We start from the raw sequence: 18,482 nt of genomic DNA on the forward strand, positions 1-18,482 counted from the left end.
AGGTACTCTTTTGGACTTGGAAATAACATTTGGAACTTAAGGAATGCGAAACGCGACTTGAAAAGCTAAACACACTTGAAAATAAGCTAAAACTTAATTTTAGTGTGCAGTAGCTTTAAGTCGCGGCGCGGGTCCTAGGTGTGACAACCCGGAAATTTTCAACCAAATTTAAACTTTATCTTTATATTATTCCGACACGATAAACAAAGTTTGTTAAGTTAAATCTCAAGAATTTTAAACTGTGTTCATACATTCATTATAACCTCGACCAAATTTTGACGATTCACGAACCGTTATATATAAATAGATATGTATATATATGTATATGTAACATCGGCAATTTTTTTTTTTTAAACACAGCGGAAGACTTTATTAACAAACACACTATAAGTCGCGTCATTACATTAATCTGAGTAATTAAGTTTAAGTTTACACAACGGTGTTACGTTATCACAAAACATTATTTATACAAAAGACCACATCAGAGTTGGGTTGTCAAACATGTCTTCTGCAACAGCACCCATCCCGACTAGCAGTACCTAAACCTGCAAAAGGGGGAAACATGTGGGGGATTAGAGCACCGCTAAGTGAATGAAATCTATCTAACAGATATAGCTTAAGCCACACACAAGCTATATACTAACAATAACACTTGCTAACTACCAACTAGCATACAATAAGACAATACGAGGATCGGCGGCTTGTACGAGCACACGACTCTCAGCTGATCGGGCCTGAGTCTTCCGATAGTCCCTGCTACTCAATTCACAGTATAGTTATCTAGATGTAGGGGATGCATCATTCACACTATACTCCACAATCAGTAGCCTATGGACCCAACCTCCCCTAGGCACGTTTGACCTCATACGGACTCTAACCTCTCCTAGGCACGGTCTCGAGTCCCCAGTCTCCCTAGGCCCGACCGGTGCCATTCACACAGTGTACACATAATTCACATACAACATCAGGCAAACGATATTATTCTATCATAGCAATTCCTACACTATGCATGGTAAAAGAGTCAACCACAGTAGCATGATATGCTACTTAAACTCTATCCGTATATAGACCCACTCACCAATTACCAGCAACTGCTCAGTTATTATTTCTGAGCTTCCTCCTTGTCCTTATAACCTGAGAACAACACAAACAAAGTTAATATACATATCCAATAAATAATATAATCATTTCATACGATTAACTAGGTCATAACACCATATATTTATAATTTTATGAGTCTACATCATGACTCCACTCAATAATGGCATACAGGTGCGTGCAAAACACGACATACACACTAAAACTCCTTTTTTGGCCCAAAAACAGTTTGATCTAGTTTCTTAAAAGTTCACCATTAAAAAGTATTCTTTATTACGATTCCAACGATAGTTTATTCATCAAAAACGGAGTTACGTTTTGAAAGTTACGCCCGTTTCAATTTCATAAAAGGTACTGTAGCAAATAGTGGCACTGTAGCAACTCGGTACTGTAGCAATAGTGACACTGTAGCAAATCGGTACTGTAGCAACTCGGTACTGTAGCAAATAGTCACACTGTAGCAAATACCGAACACTGTAGCAAATAGTGACACTGTAGCAACTAGGTACTGTAGCAAATAGTGACACTGTAGCAACTCGGGCACTGTAGCAACTCGGGCACTGTAGCAACTCGGTACTGTAGCAATTGGTTCGAACAAATTCGCTGATTTCGTGATTTTTTCGCCCAAAACTCGATTTTTGAGTGTTTTTGATCCGTTTTTAAGCACATGGAAGCTACTAAACATATATACAACCTATTTCTAACATCAATTAAGCATAACAAACACCAAAAATGAAGATTCAAGCTTAAAATTACACTTTTATTGAAGAACACAAAAACTCAATTAATCAAGAATCAAAGCAAGGATTCAAGTAAACAAACCTGATTAGATGATCACAAGGATACAAGAAATTAGTCACTTAAGCTACTTGATCTAATTTCTTACTTGGATTTGATTAGGGTTTTGAGAGTGAAAGAGTTTAGGTACGTTCTAGTTTTGGGAAATTAGGTGAAATGGATGGAAACATCTAGATATTACACTCTTATGTGTTAAAAAATAATACCCCATCACACACGGGTATTTACCAGTTATCTAAAATCTTTCGCACAAGATTAGGTAGCCCAAAAGAGGTCCAAATTAAATAAACAAACCTGTTCTGGGACCCTTGTCACAAACTGGTCACAACACAATTATAATAAAATACTAATAAAATAATTAAAATAAAAGCACTTAAGACTAAGCATAAACCCTAAGGGCAAAATAGGCAACTTACAACTAGCCCGGGTTTCAGTCTGTTACAAATCCACCCCCTTAAGAAGATTCCGTCATCGGAATCTGGTCTTGGTCAAACAAACGAGGGTAGCGATTTCTCATCAACTCTTCTGTCTCCCATGTAAAATTAGAACCCAAACTGTGTTTCCACTCAATCAACACCATCGGAATCTCTTTCTTTCTCAGCTTAGTCACCTTTTGGTCAACCACACGGACCGGCTCTTCCACCAATTTCTTATTCAAATTGACCCTTAAATCTTCTAAAGGAAGAAGTTGTGTTTCATCGTCGACTTTACACTTACGAAGATAACATACGTTGAATGTATTATGAATACCAGCTAACTCTGGCGGAAGATCTAACACCACAGTCTGATCATTCAACACTTCACTGATCGGAAACGGACCAATAAATCTCGGTGCTAACTTACCACGTTTACCGAATCTGATAACCCCTTTTCACGGCGAAACTTTCAGATACACTCGTTCACCCACATTAAAGGTTACCGGACGTCTACGCGGATCAGCATACATTTTCTGCCTATCTCTAGCGGCTTTCAACTTTTCTCTCGCAATTGTAACTTTTTCGGCTGTCATTTGAACAATTTCGGGACCTGCAAACTGTTTCTCCCCGACTTCTAACCAACAAGTTGGAGTTCTGCAACGACGACCGTATAACATTTCATAGGGCGGCATCCCTCTACTCGAATGATATGAATTATTATACGCAAATTCGACCAACGGCAAATGTGTATCCCACGAACCACCGTATTCTAACACACAAGCCCTTAACATATCCTCCAAAGTCTGTATCGTTCTTTCACTCTGACCGTCTGTCTGAGGATGATAAGCTGTACTTAAATTCACACGTGTACCCAAATTCTGTTGAAGACTATTCCAAAAATTCGACACAAATCTGGAATCTCTGTCTGAAACGATCGATAATGGCACACCATGTCGACTAACTATCTCGTTTATATACAATTCAGCTAACTCACTTAACGAAGCTGTTTCACGAGTAGCAAGAAAATGAGCACTTTTAGTTAGGCGATCCACTATTACCAAAATCATATCATGTCTTTTCTGAGTTCGAGGTAATTTGGTCACAAAATCCATCGTTATATGTTCCCATTTCCACTCTGGAATCTGTAACTGACGTAACGAACCATAAGGTTTCTGATGTTCGGCCTTCACTTGAGCACATATATGACACTTTTCGACATAACGGGCGATATCTGATTTCATTGTTGGCCACCAATACACTGTTTTCAAATCATGATACATCTTATTACTACCCGGATGTACTGTCAATCTGGATTTGTGAGCTTCCGTCATGATTAAATCCCTCAAATCTCCAAGCTTAGGCACCCAAACACGATTGTTTAAGGTCTTTAGTCCACGTGAGTCATCAATTAAGTCCACTTTTCGTTTGGTCATTTGTTCAGATTTAATATGTTCGTCCTCTAAAGCACAGGCCTGAATGGTTTTTAAGCTGTTAATCAAATCTGAAGTTATATTCAAACGAAGAAATTTCACATTTTCACTTGACTTTTTACGACTTAGCGCATCTGCAACCACATTTGCCTTACCCGGATGGTATTTAATTTCACAATCGTAATCTTTGATCAACTCTTGCCATCGTCTCTGACGCATATTTAATTCTTTCTGTGAGAAGATATACTGCAAACTCTTGTGATCTGTACATATAACACAATGGGTTCCATACAAATAGTGTCTCCACAGTTTCAAAGCAAACACTACTGCAGCCATTTCAAGATCATGCACTGGATAATTCTTCTCATGAACTTTCAACTGTCGCGAGGCGTAAGCGATTACTTTATCTCTTTGCATTAATACACAACCCAACCCAGCAAATGACGCATCACAGTATACCACGAAGTCGTCTGAACCTTCTGGTAAAGCTAATACCGGTGCCTGACACAGTAGCTGTTTCAAAATCTGAAAAGCCTTTTCCTGTTCATCAGTCCATCGAAAGGCTACATCTTTACGAGTCAACTTAGTCAACGGACCCGCTATTTTCGAGAAATCCTTGATAAATCTGCGATAATAACCAGCTAATCCCAGAAAACTCTTAATCTCAGTCGGAGTCTTCGGAGAATTCCAATTCATTACCGCTTCTATCTTTGTCGGATCAACTTTTATACCCTCAGCACAAATCACATGACCCAAAAACTGCACTTCACGTAACCAAAATTCACACTTTGAAAATTTTGCAAATAGTTGTTCACGTTTCAACATGTTCAAAACCTGTCTCAGATGTTCAGCATGTTCACTTTCTGTCTTTGAATACACTAGTATATCGTCTATAAACACAATCACAAACTTATCTAAGAACGGGCGACACACTCTATTCATTAGATCCATGAAGATTGCTGGCGCATTCGTCAACCCAAACGGCATGACAAGAAATTCATAATGACCATACCTTGTTCTGAACGCTGTTTTCGGTATATCTGATTCAGCAACACGAACCTGATGATATCCGGATCGTAAGTCTATCTTAGAAAAGAATGAAGCACCCTGTAACTGATCGAACAAATCGTCTATTCGAGGTAACGGATACTTATTCTTCACTGTTCTTTTGTTCAATTCACGATAATCAATACACATACGCATTGATCCATATTTCTTTTTAACAAACAATACCGGAGCACCCCACGGTGAAGAACTCGGTCGAATAAACCCACGATCTAATAGTTCTTGAATCTGTGACATCATTTCACGGATTTCAGACGGCGCTAATCGGTATGGAGCTTTTGCAACTGGAGTTGTTCCAGGAACCAATTCAATCTTATATTCAACTTCCCTTACCGGCGGCAGACCTGGTAACTCATCTGGGAACACTTCGGGAAATTCTGATACTATCGGAATATCGGCCACTGTTTTCTTTTCTTTCTTCGCATCAATCACATATGCAAGAAATGATTCACAACCCTTTGCCATCGACTTTTTCGCTTTCATCATGGTTATCAACAGAAAATTATACCCTCCCCGCTCCCCTCGGGCCACAACACGGGTTCTATCGGTCGAACGAAAGGTAATCATTTTCCTATCACACTTAATATTAGCCCTAAGCGAGCTCAACCAATCCATTCCTAGTACTACATCAAAGCTAGGAATAGGTAACACTAAACAAGTCACCGGGAAAGACTTCCCTTCGATCTCTATACAAACCCCAGTCACATAGGTTGTGACGGGTGTGGTCTTACCATAGGCTACTTCTACACTAACCGGCTTGGGTAACACAGTAGCTGGTAAATTCAACTTAGCACAGAAATCTAGGGACATAAAACACCTATTGGCACCACAATCAAACAATACGCGAGCAGGTATTGAGTTGATTAGAAACATACCGGTGATTACTTCGTCGGTTGCCACAGCATTTTCCACCGACATCTGAAAAGCTCTAGCCTCTGCTGTTGGAGGGTTCTTCCTCTTCTTCCCACTCAAGGCAGTTGACCCTCCAGCTGATGCTGAACGCGCCCCTGACCCTGCCCCGGAACTACCACTCTTCGACGGACAACTAATTGCACGATGCCCTGGTTTGTGACAACTCCAACACACACTATTCGGATACGGGCATGCTGAAGACTCATGCCCAACAACACCACACTTTAAGCATCTTCTTGTAGCCTCAGAACACTGACCACTGTGAGAAGATCGACACGTGTGACACCAATTCCCTTTACCTGATCCAGATCCAGTACTACTCTGACCACTTTTACCCTTCGATTTAAACCCACTAGACTTCTTGAATTTAGATCCTGATTGACCAGATACTTGCCCACCTTGTTGTAGCACATTACCAAACATTCTGTTTCTGGCAGCCTGAACATCACTTTCTACCATCTTAGCCATCACAACAGCTTGAGACAATGATGTAGCTGTTCTAACAAAAGTTCTGTACTTAGGCAGAATGATATTAACAAAATGCTGGATACGAGACGCTTCGTCTGGCACCCATTGTTGTACAAACCTCAGTTTATCCATAAACTTCTCTACTACCTCATCGATCGTCATTTGAGGTGTCATCTTCATTTCAAGAAACTCAGTCTTGATTCGGTTCATATCATACGGATTACAATACTGTTCACATACACCTTCCCATAAAACTGCTCCCATGTGATCATACTCACTTGCTCTTTCGGTATACTGGAAATCAAAGAATCTCACCAAATCATAGCCCTACCTTTCAACAGTCTACTAGCATATGTTACCTTCAGCTCGGGTTTACACTGACACACTTCAAATACCCTTTTAACTTCTCGCAACCAATTGAGTGTTACAGTCGGATCAGTACTTCCAGAGAACTCGGAGGGTTTGCAATCACGAAAATTTTTATAAGTACACCTTTTGGATGGTTGCATGTAAGGTTGTTGGAACATTTGCATTTGGTATGGATTCATCATCATGGGATTTTGGTAAGTAAAGGTGTTTTGTGGTGGTATATAATATTGGTTAGGTATTTGATTCTGAAACTGGTTCTGGGGCACATTAGGTATCGTTTGGGATTGCGCGGATGGGAATCCAGGTGGTGTATCATCATTTCCAGAATGCCTCGCCAATTCAAGCTCATTAATTTTGTCCTCAGCCTCCTTTAGTTTGCTCTCTAACTGAAGAATGTAACTATTCTGATCATCATCAGACTCAACACCCTCTTCTGGTGCTCTGAATGTTCTGGGGTTGGATGGGCCAGTTGCGTTTCTATCAGCCATACATGTGCTACAAAACAGCTCACACAAAAGCTTAGTGGATAACAGTTAGTTCAATCACAACTAACACACGTATATCCTATTTTCACTTAGCCCCCACTCCCACAGACATGTTTGACTTGCCTCAGGGTTTGGGAACAAAATACGCGCACGTATCTGCTGCCAAACCATGCTCTGATACCAACTTGTAACACCGGCAATTTTTTTTTTAAACACAGCGGAAGACTTTATTAACAAACACACTATAAGTCGCATCATTACATTAATCTGAGTAATTAAGTTTAAGTTTACACAACGGTGTTACGTTATCACAAAATATTATTTATACAAAAGACCACATCAGAGTTGGGTTGTCAAACATGTCTTCTGCAACAGCACCCATCCCAACTAGCAGTACCTAAACCTGCAAAAGGGGGAAACATGTGGGGGATTAGCGCACCGCTAAGTGAATGAAATCTATCTAACAGATATAGCTTAAGCCACACACAAGCTATATACTAACAACAACACTTGCTAACTACCAACTAGCATACAATAAGACAATACGAGGATCGGCGGCTTGTACGAGCACACGACTCTCAGCTGATCGGGCCTGAGTCTTCCGATAGTCCCTGCTACTCAATTCACAGTATAGTTATCCAGATGCAGGGGATGCATCATTCACACTATACTCCACAATCAGTAGCCTATGGACCCAACCTCCCCTAGGCACGTTTGACCTCATACGGACTCTAACCTCTCCTAGGCACGGTCTCGAGTCCCCAGTCTCCCTAGGCCCGACCGGTGCCATTCACACAGTGTACACATAATTCACATACAACATCAGGCAAACGATATTATTCTATCATAGCAATTCCTACACTATGCATGGTAAAAGAGTCAACCACAGTAGCATGATATGCTACTTAAACTCTATCCGTAGATAGACCCACTCACCAATTACCAGCAACTGCTCAGTTATTATTTCCGAGCTTCCTCCTTGTCCTTATAACCTGAGAACAACACAAACAAAGTTAATATACATATCCAATAAATAATATAATCATTTCATACGATTAACTAGGTCATAACACCATATATTTATAATTTTATGAGTCTACATCATGACTCCACTCAATAATGGCATACAGGTGCGTGCAAAACACGACATACACACTAAAACTCCTTTTTTGGCCCAAAAACAGTTTGATCTAGTTTCTTAAAAGTTCACCATTAAAAAGTATTCTTTATTACGATTCCAACGATAGTTTATTCATCAAAAACGGAGTTACGTTTTGAAAGTTACGCCCGTTTCAATTTCATAAAAGGTACTGTAGCAAATAGTGGCACTGTAGCAACTCGGTACTGTAGCAATAGTGACACTGTAGCAAATCGGTACTGTAGTATCTCGGTACTGTAGCAAATAGTGACACTGTAGCAAATAACGAACACTGTAGCAAATAGTGACACTGTAGCAACTCGGTACTGTAGCAAATAGTGACACTGTAGCACCTCAGGCACTGTAGCAACTCGGGCACTGTAGCAACTCGGTACTGTAGCAAAATACTGTATCAACTGGTTCGAACACATTCGCTGATTTCGTGATTTTTTCGCCCAAAACTCGATTTTTGAGTGTTTTTGATCCGTTTTTAAGCACATGGAAGCTACTAAACATATATACAACCTATTTCTAACATCAATTAAGCATAACAAACACCAAAAATGAAGATTCAAGCTTAAAATCACACTTTTATTCAAGAACACAAAAACTCAATTAATCAAGAATCAAAGCAAGGATTCAAGTAAACAAACCTGATTAGATGATCACAAGGATACAAGAAATTAGTCACTTAAGCTACTTGATCTAATTTCTTACTTGGATTTGATTAGGGTTTTGAGAGTGAAAGAGTTTAGGTACGTTCTAGTTTTGGGAAATTAGATGAAATGGATGGAAACATCCAGATATTACACTCTTATGTGTTAAAAAATAATACCCCATCACACACGGGTATTTACCAGTTATCTAAAATCTTTCGCACAAGATTAGGTAGCCCAAACGAGGTCCAAATTAAATAAACAAACCTGTTCTGGGACCCTTGTCACAAACTGGTCACAACACAATTATAATAAAACACTAATAAAATAATTAAAATAAAAGCACTTAAGACTAAGCATAAACCCTAAGGGCAAAATAGGCAACTTACAACTAGCCCGGGTTTCAGTCTGTTACAGTATATATATATATATATATATATATATATATATATATATATATATATATATATATATATATATATATATTATAACTTGAGAATATTAATAAAGTATTAAACGTATAATACTTTACACGAACGTATTTGTTTCAATATGTTTATCGATGGAATTAGAAGATAATATCAAATGATTGATTTATCAGATACATTGTGATATGATTACAGGTCCATGTTATGAGGTCCACTGTGATTTAAGAAATCTATTCTTTTTGACAGCATTCGGAAAATGGTAAAGTGATTTATAAGTAAGAACGTGAAGTGTAAATAACTTAGATGTTGGATATCGACAAGTTAAGTAACTCGACATTTTTCATTAAGATGATTTCATACGTTTATTTAACCTTTGGACTTTATCTCATACTTCACCAACAGACTGTAATTTAAAAACTTGAAACCTATTATGAATATATATGATTCTACTTTTCTAAAACGTTTTATGATATAACGATTTCCATTATTTTAATCTTTAAACAAAATGATTCTTAAATATATTTAGTTTTGGAAAACAAAATTATCATATTTATTTGATTAGTTTCAAACGTACAAAACCGTTTTCAGTTTAAAAAGAACTTTATTATTAAAACGTATATAACTTTTATAAATATCTAGAACCACTTTTGACAACTCATTACTTAACCAGTATGATAAAGATAACGATATTTATATTTTATTTTATTAAATATATATAACGATTTAAATTAATATTATATATATTTATAAGCGTATTATACGTACATAGTTTTATACTTTTACTATACTTAAACTTTACCTTTACTTTATTTTTACTTTACTTTAACTTTAATAATTCACTTTAATAATTCATACTTTACTAATTCACTTTAATAATTCATACTTTAATAATTTACTTTAATAATTCATACTTGTTGGTCCCTTGATAACAACAGGAGTATTGTAGAGAGGGGAGGGGGGGGGGGGTGAATACAATTTCTTTTCAAATAACTTAACAGTTAAACCGATTAGTATTCAAGCATGCAAGTAAATAGAGTCACAGGTAATTTTCAACAGTTATTCTTTATTGATTGAATCACAAAGAATCACAACTATCCTTGGCGGAATGATAGTTGGTTGATACAGATTACCTAGATTATAGCTAAGAGGTAAACTAACAACTATTACACATTTTGACTCTATAAAAAAATAAACCCACACCACTAGTTGTTACAATAGTGGATACAACAATTTATAGTAGTCCTATTAACCGTGTAATGGTTCTATTGTCCACTAGTACATAGGATGTCTGTACTTGTGGAGACAACTATATCAGAGAGCATGCTCTCTTCTTTCCTCTTTGGTAGCTATTTGCAGGAACACCCCAATTCGGTTTGGCACCACTATTTGATTAAACAAATAGAATGTTGTGTTCCCTAGGTGATGACAAAGTATAACCCATGTCTGCACATGCGTTAACCTTCTGCATTCCCACGTGGTCTTGTAAGGTCACTTGTCAGCCGCCGACGCGTATTCATTTCTGTTCAACTTTGTCTTTGACTTCTGTTGAATAGTACCATTGATGTAGACCACTCGAGAAATGACTATGCTTATAATGGAGCATAGCTGTCTTGTGTAGTGAGCTGCATTCCAGCTGTGCTAGTTCTTCATTGCTGAGCCACTTCATGTTCTTGATTTCCTGAGTACACATCCTGTGCTGATTGAAGAACACTGTCTACCTTGTGCTGGTAGACTGAGCAGCAAACTAAACACTCGACATAGCAATATCTGCTATCTATACATGAATAAACTTGTGCTGACTGCACATAACGCTTTAGTGCAAATAAATTACAGTTTTGTCATAATTAAATCCTTAATTATTTTGGGGACTCAAAAATCTCCCCCTATTTGATGATGACAAAACCTATGACATATAGATAAAACACTAAAGTCAGCACGGAGGGACCTAATAAAAATAGGCAGTAAATTTGTCCCTTTTTAAGTTTGTTTTGGGATCTTTTGCTGAGTTATCCATATCTTATAATTTGATATGATTTTGAAGATAAACTCATTTCACTTTCATTACCACACAATATGTACAGCAATTACAACAACAGCAGAATGAAAAGTGAATTAAATAAAAGATACAATTTGAGCACATAGGAGACTATCTATCTTTATCTTTTTCTGGTTCTTCTTCAGATAGCTCCTCTTGTTTGATTCTCCAGGCTTCAGGGAACAGATAAGGTACATCAGCAGGGTCAAATACAGGGATATGGGGAGGTAGAATGATGGGGCCTTTTCCGGTTGGTCCTTCACCAGTGGATTGATTTTCTTTAGGTTTTTGAGAGAGGACTTCATCTACATTCACCACTGGTGCATTCCCAAACCTTGTTACTTTCTTGAAGAGCTGTGGAATTCAGATTTAAGTGTATTTTTGATAGCACTTTCACCTTTACCAATGAAATACTCCAAGATCTCCATCCATTCACTAAATCCAAAGGATCTTAACTCATCATAGTTTATTCTTTCTTGAACTTTATTCTCCCTTACAACATTGACCGCTCTTTTTGACCCTCTGTTTACTTTGATGATCCTGCTGGGATTGGATCTTCTATTCATCACATCACCATACCTACTCCTATAATAATGATCAAGAAATTCACTGGTACGAACAGATTCTATAGGAGCAGTAGCAGGTGCTTTCTCAGCAGCTTCCATCTTATCAAATGCCTTATCCTATTCTTTGACAATGGCTTTGGCTAATTCTAGGGACTCAGCCTCTTGCTTTCTATCAGCAGCCAATTTGTCTTCTATATCCTGGAGCCTTACCCTCTCAGCGAGTTCAGCATCAGCAGCCTCCCTTCTTTGAATTTCAGCTTGTAGACCCAATAAATAATCGCCGGCAGTGATTTTCAGGGATTTTGCTGTCTCAATCATCTTTCTTACCTCTTCAGTTCTCAGAGCAGCACGATACTCCCTTAGATCCATACCCAGCTGGTGAGCCTCTTGAAATTGAGCTTTCTCCTCATCAGTAGAGAGCCTTTGACCACTGTTTTTTAAGTATACACCAATTTCAATGCCATAAGTCAAGGCAATGATGTAGAGTGGCTGATCAAGGGGATGATGCAGCAATCTAACTTGGCGTATCCTTTCAATGATGGTAGCTTATCTTTGCTCAAGCAATTCCTGTACAGTGATCTCCAGCCGGTAAGCATCTCTTTCATCTGGATTCATTTTAAATAAGTCTAGCTCACCACGGGTAACTGAATCATCTTCCCAAGTTCGGTGTTTACCATGACGTTTTGGGGAAGATTGAGGATACATGATTGATTCACCTATGTCAGATGAACTCACTGGAAACTGATTGACACGATTATCCTTTGTTCTGTTAAAATAAGTGAGGGTCTGGGGAGATATAGGTAATTGAACAAATAAATGATCTCCACTACCCAGACTGTAAAGTCAGCAGGATTAACCGTATCATCATCTTGATTAGCACCCAGCAGCACACTTCTGGCTGGGTCTTCATTCACAGCACTCCTTGCTGTGTCTTCAGTACCAGCTGACTGATTAGTATTAGCTAGTACAACCACCTCAGTATCTTCATCAGCTGCCTCAAATAAGGGTCCTTTCCTTAGGGGCTGATTGTCCCTAGGAGCAGATTTCACCCTTTGTTTATTTATGGGCATGGGTTCAGCTGATGGTTCTTGTGTTGATACTGGCTCAAGAGGAGGCAGGTAGGGAACAATAGTAAGATGCTCCCCCTGAATATCATCATCATCAAGATTGATTGTTTCTGCTGGCTTATGTTGTGTAGCTGGCTATGCAAAAGATGTTGGGCGAGAAGATGAGCTGGTTTCTAACATAGCATCTAACCACTTCATAAAAATGTCAGCTCTAACTCCTCCCCCTGACTCAGTAGATGCAAGATAATCTTTCATTTCTTCTGGAGTCATCCGTTTGATCCTATCTGCTCGCTCAGCATACAGCTTTGCCCTTTTTTGTCGTATTTGATCATGAATTTGGCATTTCTTTTTCGTGCATCCTTTTTGAATTTATCAATGCCAATCAGGTCATCATCAATGTCCCTATTTTTCAGGGTCAGCCATCTCCTATGCTCAATTCTGTGGCATTTAAGAGCAACATAGGCATCCCATTTGACATTGAAGGCATCATTTAATTCTTGCTGTCTCTTCTAATGTCTCTCCAGTTTTCTTTTCATTCTTCTTTCAATAGTTTGAGAGACAATAAAAGCTTCAGCAACAGCCAAAGCAGAAACATCACTGGGCTTACTGCCAGAACCAATATCATCTACTGATGTGGCAGACACACTGGATTGAGATTCACCAGCTGCCTGTACACCAGCTTCAGTATGAGCGTTGTTGGGCTTAGTGCCAGAGTCTTGACCAGTAGAACCATCACCACCATCACCATCACCATCTCTCCTTGGTTGTTTTGGAGCCTTTTTATGCTCATGCTCCCCCTCTGATTGTTTTCTCTTTTTTAGTTTCTTTTTAGATTTCTTCTCCCCCTTTTTGTCATCAGCAGGGGCAGAAAGGTAAACAGGGGAGACATGTGCATCTAGGTCACTATCTGAATCTGGAACAGAGAATGCAAAATTGTTCCAGTCAGCAACTTCAGGAGTAAGATGGGCACCAGGATCCACGCCAAATTGTCATAGAAGGAGGTTGGAAGACCTAAATTCATTCCTTGCAACACCCATAGCCATCTGCTCAACAATGGCCCTAACATCACCCTGTAGGGTAGCCAGTCGATGCATATTTTCAACCATTTGAACATAGGTAGAAGCAGGAATCATGTTAGCCATTTGCTGTTCCTGTGAATCCAATCTCTCACGTAGCACTGTATTTTCTTCATTAAGAAAAAGAATTCTGCGATTACCAGCATCTAAATCAGCTTGAAGACGGGCAATGTCCTCAGTATACTCATTGTGAGAGATGATTCATTTCTTTAAGTCCTCCTCCTCTTCATGTTGTTTGACAATGGCAGCCACCGCAAGGTCTGCAAAGGCACATACTTATTTGAGTTGGGCTTCAATATTGGAAGTGGTAACTTGCCCAGCGTTACGTATGACTTCAGTCACACTATCAACAATAGCAGTGCGAATGGTGGATTGTAGATCAGGTGTAACCTCGGCTAGTGTCTTAAAGACAGCCAAGGTGGAGATGTCAGCCACCTCATCAGCATTAAATTTAACATAGCTGGTTGAGGGGTGTCAGAAGCAACTAACACAGGATTACCCCCATAGGGTGGTGGAGGTGGAAGGTCAGAATCTGACTCGTCACCATGATTACCATCATTTTTACCTTCACCCGAAGGTTTAGAACCACTGGTATCCTTGTCAGCATTAAGATCAGCATCATCAGTGAGATCCACTGGTTTATCTTTGGTACCAGTCACATTATCATGAGTGATTGGTTCATCCTTACCAGTACCTTTATCAGCATCACCATCAGAAGATGATGAGGAAGAAGCTGATGAATCAGAAGGTACTGGTGAATCAGGAATATGCTGCATAACATATTTACCAGTAGAGGGATCTCTGATGAACTTGAGAGGCCTCCATGTACCAGGCCATGGAGAAGCAGCTGGAGCCATGCCAAAAAAAATGATAATATGGCTACTCGTTGACCTGTTCTAAAGTAGCCAGCCACTCATAAACTTCTTCTCTAGCTGGTCGATCAAGCTGAGACAATAGTTCAGTCAGCTCTTCGCGAGGCAATTTGCTAGCTGAGACTATGGCAGTTTGAGGATCAATAGTTAGCTAATCCACCAGCAGAGCAACTCTGGGAGTAATAGACGCTCCCCGATAGATGAAGTTAGGTACAACTTCATTAGGATCTGGTACCTGGCACACATAAGGTTTCTTCTCAGCAGAAACAGAAGCCTGAGAAGAATCAATAGTGCCAATAGCAGAGGTACCAGCATCCACAATTGGTTCCGTAGAACCAGTAGCAGTGGTAGATAACTGTGCAGTAGGTGAAGAAGCAGCATCTGCAGCATCTTTAAAGAAAGTATCTGGTGTGGAATCAGACACCTGTAGATTACCAGTGGAATCCACAGTAATAAAGTGTCTCGATTGAAGATCAGAAACATCTAGAATAACACTAGTAGCATCAGTATCCACCGTTGGCTCTGTGGGGACATAGCCAACATAGCTAGCATTAACAAAATCAAGACCCTCCAGAACAGTATTACCCTGTGAACCAGAATCTGATGGAAAAGTAGCACTTTTACCAGCATCCATGATAACATCAGATGGAAAAGTAGCACTTGTACCAGCTTCCATGATAATATCAGATGGAAAAGTAGCACAAGTACTAGCATCCACAATAACATTTTGTGCATCGGTAGCAGCAGCAGACGCAATGTCACCCTTTGGTTCAGTGACAGGTTCATCAAGTAGAACATCCTTGACAATATTGTCAATTACCTTTTTAAGAACAGGAGGATCCACTATGATTTCATCTTCCACTTCAGGTGTAGTAGTGGAAGCAGCAATACTGGGAGCAGTGTCACCAGCAGCTGTAGAAGCAACAGCACTAGCATCAGCACCATCAGTAGGAGAAACAGTAGCACCAATTCCAGTAGCAGAGGCAGCAATCTGCTCAGTAGGAATAATATCATCTTTAACTTGCTCCCCCTCTGCCTGTTCATCTACCCTGCTAAGAACTGAAACAATAGAACTTTTTATGTTAACAACTGTAGAACCAAATAAATTTGACTTAACAATTGCATCTGATGTTGGTCTCTGGGGACAGACTGGTGATTTGGTCAGCCCTTCGAATGAGACAGAAGAAGGTGTCTGTAAGTACAGCTGTGACTCTGCTGACTCATTGGCGACACATGTTGACCTAGATAGTGTAAGAGTTCTGGCTGGTAATGATGTAGGAGTGAGACTCTTATCATGATCCGAGTAACATAATGGCTGTGCAGTATCCTGAGCTGGTTCAACACGATGAGGACCCAGCTCAAGTTTGCTTTGTGAAATGTCCCGTTCTTATTGATTAAAAACGTTCCATATTAATTGATTTTGTTGCGAGGTTTTGACCTCTATATGAGACATTTTTCAAAGACTGCATTCATTTTTAAAACAAACCATAACCTTTATTTCATAATTAAAGGTTTAAAAAGCTTTACGTAGATTATCAAATAATGATAATCTAAAATATCATGTTTACACGCGACCATTACATAATGGTTTACAATACAAATATGTTACATCGAAATCAGTTTCTTGAATGCAGTTTTTACACAATATCATACAAACATGGACTCCAAATCTTGTCCTTATTTTAGTATGCAACAGCGGAAGCTCTTAGTATTCACCTGAGAATAAACATGCTTTAAACGTCAACAAAAATGTTGGTGAGTTATAGGTTTAACCTATATATATCAAATCGTAACAATAGACCACAAGATTTCATATTTCAATACACATCCCATACATAGAGATAAAAATCATTCATATGGTGAACACCTGATAACCGACATTAACAAGATGCATATATAAGAATATCCCCATCATTCCGGGACACCCTTCGAATATGATATAAATTTCGAAGTACTAAAGCATCCGGTACTTTGGATGGGGTTTGTTAGGCCCAATAGATCTATCTTTAGGATTCGCGTCAATTAGGGTGTCTGTTCCCTAATTCTTAGATTACCAGACTTAATAAAAAGGGGCATATTCGATTTCGATAATTCAACCATAGAATGTAGTTTCACGTACTTGTGTCTATTTTGTAAATCATTTATAAAACCTGCATGTATTCTCATCCCAAAAATATTAGATTTTAAAAGTGGGACTATAACTCACTTTCACATATTTTTACTTCGTCGGGAAGTAAGACTTGGCCACTGGTTGATTCACGAACCTATAACAATATATACATATATATCAAAGTATGTTCAAAATATATTTACAACACTTTTAATACATTTTGATGTTTTAAGTTTATTAAGTCAGCTGTCCTCGTTAGTAACCTACAACTAGTTGTCCATAGTTAGATGTACAGAAATAAATTGATAAATATTATCTTGAATCAATCCACAACCCAGTGTATACGTATCTCAGTATTGATCATAACTCAAACTATATATATTTTGGAATCAACCTCAACCCTGTATAGCTAACTCCAATATTCACATATAGAGTGTCTATGGTTGTTCCGAAATATATATAGATGTGTCGACATGATAGGTCGAAACATTGTATACGTGTCTATGGTATCTCAAGATTACATAATATACAATACAAGTTGATTAAGTTATGGTTGGAATAGATTTGTTACCAATTTTCACGTAGCTAAAATGAGAAAAATTATCCAATCTTGTTTTACCCATAACTTCTTCATTTTAAATCCGTTTTGAGTGAATCAAATTGCTATGGTTTCATATTGAACTCTATTTTATGAATCTAAACAGAAAAATTATAGGTTTATAGTCAGAAAAATAAGTTACAAGTCATTTTTGTAAACGTAGTCATTTCAGTCGAAAGAACGACGTCTAGATGACCATTTTAGAAAACATACTTCCACTTTGAGTTTAACCATGATTTTTGGATATAGTTTCATGTTCATAATAAAAATTATTTTCCCAGAATAACAACTTTTAAATCAAAGTTTATCATAGTTTTTAATTAACTAACCCAAAACAGCCCGCGGTGTTACTACGACGGCGTAAATCCGGTTTTACGGTGTTTTTCGTGTTTCCAGGTTTTAAATCATTAAGTTAGCATATCATATAGATATAGAACATGTGTTTAGTTGATTTTAAAAGTCAAGTTAGAAGGATTAACTTTTATTTGCGAACAAGTTTAGAATTAACTAAACTATGTTCTAGTGATTAGAAGTTTAAACCTTCGAATAAGATAGCTTTATATGTATGAATCGAATGATGTTATGAACATCATTACTACCTCAAGTTCCTTGGATAAACCTACTGGAAATGAGAAAAATGGATCTAGCTTCAAAGGATCCTTGGATGGCTTGAAAGTTCTTGAAGCAGAATCATGACACGAAAACAATTTCAAGTAAGATTTCCACTCGAAATAAGATTGTTATAGTTATAGAAATTGAATTAAAGTTTGAATATGATTATTACCTTGTATTAGAAAGATAACCTACTATAAGTAACAAAGGTTTCTTGATCTTGGATGATTACTTGGAATGGATTTAGAAAACTTGGAAGTAAACTTGCAATCTTGGAAGTATT

This window comes from Rutidosis leptorrhynchoides, chromosome 11 (genome assembly GCF_046630445.1).
Source record: "Rutidosis leptorrhynchoides isolate AG116_Rl617_1_P2 chromosome 11, CSIRO_AGI_Rlap_v1, whole genome shotgun sequence".
NCBI lineage: Eukaryota > Viridiplantae > Streptophyta > Magnoliopsida > Asterales > Asteraceae > Rutidosis > Rutidosis leptorrhynchoides.